Here is a 5,177-nt window from a genome sequence, read left to right as displayed (position 1 = left end):
TTTGAAATACCGTTTTTGTTTTGGTGCTCCCAATCTGTGCACTGAGAAATCCTGCTTGTTTACTGAGGTCATTTATTCTGGAAACTCCTTTGTTTTCTGGCACTGTAGGTGTTTCATGATCTGATATATTTCTGCCTTCACTCTTAACACCAGAGGAGGCTGTCTTCTTTAACTGAAGAATGGTAACAGAAATAAAGACCTGGCCACCTCCTGTGTTCTTTTTCCTCATGTGCCCTTGTGTCTGGACTCACTCTATTTGGATACAGATCTGTGTATATACATATGACCATCCATCTGATTCTTTCCAAAGCAAATTTACTCATGGTCTCCTGCCTTCACCCACTCGTATTTGCAACTTCCATCTTCAGAGGTGAGACCAGCACTGTTTCTCCTGTTATCTACCATCTATTTTCTAATTAGTTCAGCCTCAGTACATCTGTATAACAGTCTTAGGATCTCCAACACATATTCCCATGAGATATAACTTTATCAACTATGACATTCATTATTTTCTTTCAGCCTCTCCTATGGTCTTTATTAAAAACCATTTCTAAATGATGTAGAGAAGAAGCTTCTCCTTTGAAATTAAACCAAGATTCTTTGTGTAACTATATTTCTTTATGGAATTATCTTACTATTGTTTGATTTTATTTTTCATACACTCATTTTTTGTTATGGAGTTCCGTGGATGTTGACAACTGTGCTGTCTATATTTTCCACAATAACAGTAATATACACATTTTTAAATAGACTTAAAAACTTCCTTTCTGCCCAAGGAACTAGCTGGGGGCATCTTCCTGGACACCTGGAAACCCCTCTAGAGTCAAGTCTCTGCCAACCCTAGAATGGATCCCTTAATTAAGATATATAATTCCTTGTTCCCATATCTACCCTTCCTATATCCCAACCATCCTATTCCCCCAAGCTCTCCCCATCCTCCACTTCACACTTTTCTCTCCCATCCCCCCATCCCACCCCACCCCGAAGTTCCCATTTTTTGTGCGGCAATCTTGTCTACTTCCAATATCCAGGAGGATTACTATATGTTTTTCTTTGGATTCACCTTCTTATTTAGCTTCTCTAGGATCACAAATTATAGGTTTGATGTCCTTTATTATGGCTAGAAATCAATTATGAGTGAGTACATCCCATGTTCATCTTTTTGGGCCTGGGTTACCTCTCTCAGGATGATGTTTTCTATTTCCATCCATTTTCATGCAAAATTCAAGATGTCATTGTTTTTTACCGCCTAGTAGTACTCTAATATGTATATATTCCACAGTTTCTTCATCCATTCTTCCACTGAAGGGCATCTAGGTTGTTTCCAGGATATGGCTATTACAAATAATGCTGCTATAAACATAGTTGAACAAATGCTTTTGTAATATGATTGGGCATCTCTTGGGTAAATTCCCAAGAGTGGGATTGCTGGGTCCTGGGGTAGGTTGATCCCGAATTTCCTAAGAAACCGCCACACTGCTTTCCAAAGTGGTTGCACAAGTTTGCATTCCCACCAGCAATGGATGAGTGTACCCCTTACTCCACATCCTCTCCAGCAAAGGCTATCATTGGTGTTTTTGATTTTAGCCAATCTGACAGGTGTAAGATGGTATCTCAACGTTGTTTTGATTTGCATTTCCCTGATTGCTAAGGAGGTTGAGCATGCCCTTAAATGTCTTTTGGCCATTTGAACTTCTTCTGTTGAGAATTCTCTGTTCAGTTCAGTGCCCCATTTTTTTAATTGGGTTAATTAGCATTTTAAAGTCTAGTCTCTTGAGTTCCTTATATATTTTGGAGATCAGACCTTTGTGTGTTGCGGGGTTGGTGAAAATCTTTTCCCAGTCAGTAGGCTGCCTTTTTGTCTTAGTGACAGTGTCCTTTGCTTTACAGAAGCTGCTCAGCTTCAGGAGGTCCCACTTATTCAATGTTGCCCTTAATATCTGTGCTGCTGGAGCTATACGTAGGAAGCGGTCTCCTGTGCCCAAATGTTGTAGAGTACTTCCCACTTTCTCCTCTAACAGGTTCAGTCCTTGGGCAGCTGAGTAGAGGGAGCCAGAAATGTCCAGATCCTATTGCCATACTCATGAATATCTTGCATATCACCATAGAACCTTCACCTGGCATTGGATGGAGAAAATGACAGAGCCCCACATAGGAGCAACGGACTGAGCTCCCAAGGTCCTGATGAGGAGCAAAAGGAGGGAAATCATGAGAAAGGAAGTCAGGACCGTGAGGGGTGCATTTACCCATTGAGTCGGTGGGACAGAACTAACGGGAGACCACCAAGTCCAGTTGGAATGGGACTGATGGAACAGGCGACCAAACTGGACTCTCTGAATGTGGCTGATGGTGGAGGAGGACTGAGAAACCAAGGACAACGGTGATGGGCTTGGACTCTTCAGCATGGACGGGCTCACTGTGAGCCTTGTCAGTTTGGTTGCTCACCTTCCTGGACTTAGGGGGAGTTGGGAGGACCTTGGACTTAACATAGTGAAGGGAACCCTGATGGCTCTTTGTCTTGGAGAGGGAGGGAGTAGGGGTATGGGTGGAAGGGAGGGGAGGGAAGGGAGAGGAGGAGGGGAGGAGATGGAAATCTTTAATAAAGAAATGAGAAAAAAAAAACCAAAAAAAAACCTTCCTTTCTGCTCTGGTGAAATAATTCAGTGGATTAAGGCACTTGCTACCAAGCCTGATGACCTGAATTTGATCTCCAAGATTCACATAGAAGAAAGAGAGGCCACAAGTTGTCCTCAGACCTCTACACTTGAACCATGGCACATGCATGCATACATATATACATACATAATTAATTAATTAAATTTTCTTTTTTTTAGTCTTCCTTTATAAACCCTTTTCAGCCAGAAATATACTTTCATACCAATAATTTTGCTTCTTGGATGACATATACATTGAACCATTCAATTACAATCTTCCTGATTGGTCCACATTCATCTTGTGTAGTCTGTATACACTAATGATTAAAAACGTCTTGGTTTATCATCCTTAGTCATCCATATGTATCCTGTACAGATTAGTAATGCCCCTTCATTAATGAACTAGAAAAACCCCATTGCTTGAATCCCCATTACCTATCTGCCTGATGAGTGAAAGACATCTCAGTGACTTTAACTAAATAAGGCAGCTAAAAAATTGTGTGCCTATATTTCAAATCATTTTGTGACACATTGAACAGGAAGTTAAGAGAGATGGGATCATAAGTCTCAGTTTGACTACAGGGAGTGTTTTGCAGTGCTGAATATATTTCTTATCCTCTCCTGCCTCTGGGCGTGTGCCTATGCTTTTCCTTCTCATGAAAGGCTCTCTGTTCCTTTGTTTTTAACTCATTATTTCATCCACTTCTTTCTTATGGACACTTCCCAAGGGTGTCTTCTGTTTGTCATCACTACATCTCCTCTTTGTGTTAAACTATAAATGGTCCCATGAGACATCCTCAATCATGTATGACTATATATTGTTTGTCAAAATTCAGCATTCTTTCCTTCCTTACAAGTCAACGGGTACATTTCAGGTAAGTGCTGCATCATTCAGTTTGACAATCTCAGTTTCTACTAAAAGCTCCAGTGCATGGTGGAAACTCATAAATTTGTAAGCTGAAAGTTCAGCTATTTTTTATTGGATAATACAGAGAATGAACTTCATATACATTCAATTTAATTTTCCCAGCACCACATATATTTGTTATATCTCTAATTGGGTATTTATAGTTTGCTAGTAAGCTAATAATATATATCTTTTTGGAGTTCTGGTTTACCTCAGGCTACAGATTTTATAGGGATTTTGAGATGCATACTAACATTTAAGTGAAGAACATGGCTATATTTGTCTTCTTTTCTGACCTTGTTTCTTTGTGCTCAGTATTATTTCCTTAACATTGCTTTTCTTTTCTTTTCTTTTCTTTTCTTTTCTTCACAAGGAGATGGGAAATAGATACTTCTTGAGGTTCCTAATGAAGCGAAGGCATTCACCCCAAACCCCAAACTGATCTAACCATGGGTAAACATCTCCAAATTTAATTCGAGAAACATTCTAGAAAATGAATGAAAAGTATTTCTCAAGATTTGCAGTATCATTAAAAAATAGGAGAAAATGTCACTGTCCAAAGTAGGTTGAGGACACATGATGATTAAATGTGATGTGCTCTTCTAACTGGTACGGAGCTGGAGACTGTAGAGGCAAGGAAGAGACATTAGAGCCAAGCTACTCAGGGATGCACACCATCTTTCTGACTTTGAAGAGTCCTCATGCATCTTATTAGTGTTATTGTTAGGTACAGGAGGAGACAGAAAAGCTTAGGCCCTCTCTTGTATTGTAAGGAGCAGAACACAAAGGAAAGTAATGACATAAAATTTCTTCCTTCTTCAGAGGGTGGAAATATACTCTGAAAGCCAGAGGCATTCTCTGAGTTCAGCAGTCTTTTCATTTCTCTAAAGGTGCATACTCTGAAAGAAGATAAGCCTGTCATTTTATGATTTCAAGGAAGGAATCATTGTGGTTGGGACAGGGAGAGGATGTCACTGAACTCTTGCAGCTAATTGTGATCTTTTCCACATGAGGTTGGTGATGAGGTTTCAGCCTCTCCTGGGCACTCAGAAAGGAGGTGGTAGGGGGTATGTAAAGGTCAGGAATAGAAAAATGTCTAGAGAAGGCTCTGGAGCTGGCTCAGTCAGTGAAGCCTTTTCTTTACAAGCATAGGGACCTTGATCCCATCACTAGCATTCACATAAAAAGCTAGTCATGGCAGCACATGCCTGTAAACCTGACACTGGGGAGGTTGAGACAGAAAGATCCCAGGAGCTTGCAGGCCAGTCAGTCTAGCTAAATCAATGAGCTCTAGACTCAGTAAGAGAACAATTGAGAAAAACACCAGATGTTGACCTTTGATCTCCATATGCCTACACATACATAACCCCCTCCACACACATGCACTCATGCAGACATATGTGTGAACACACACACACACACACACACACACACACACACACACACACCTGAATATTTTGATTTTATAAAATCACCAAACCCAGACCCTACCTAAGAGTTATTATCAATCTACCACCTCATAGACGTAAGTCACAAAACAATCCCACACCAGTTTGGAATTATGATTAATAAAAGGGTTATTTATTTAAGAGAAAAACTTACAGATCACTGTCCTA

This window comes from Arvicola amphibius, chromosome 12 (genome assembly GCF_903992535.2).
Source record: "Arvicola amphibius chromosome 12, mArvAmp1.2, whole genome shotgun sequence".
Taxonomy (NCBI): Eukaryota; Metazoa; Chordata; class Mammalia; order Rodentia; family Cricetidae; genus Arvicola; species Arvicola amphibius.
The sequence above is the reverse complement of the archived record's forward strand: the minus strand, read 5'-3'. Positions refer to the sequence as shown.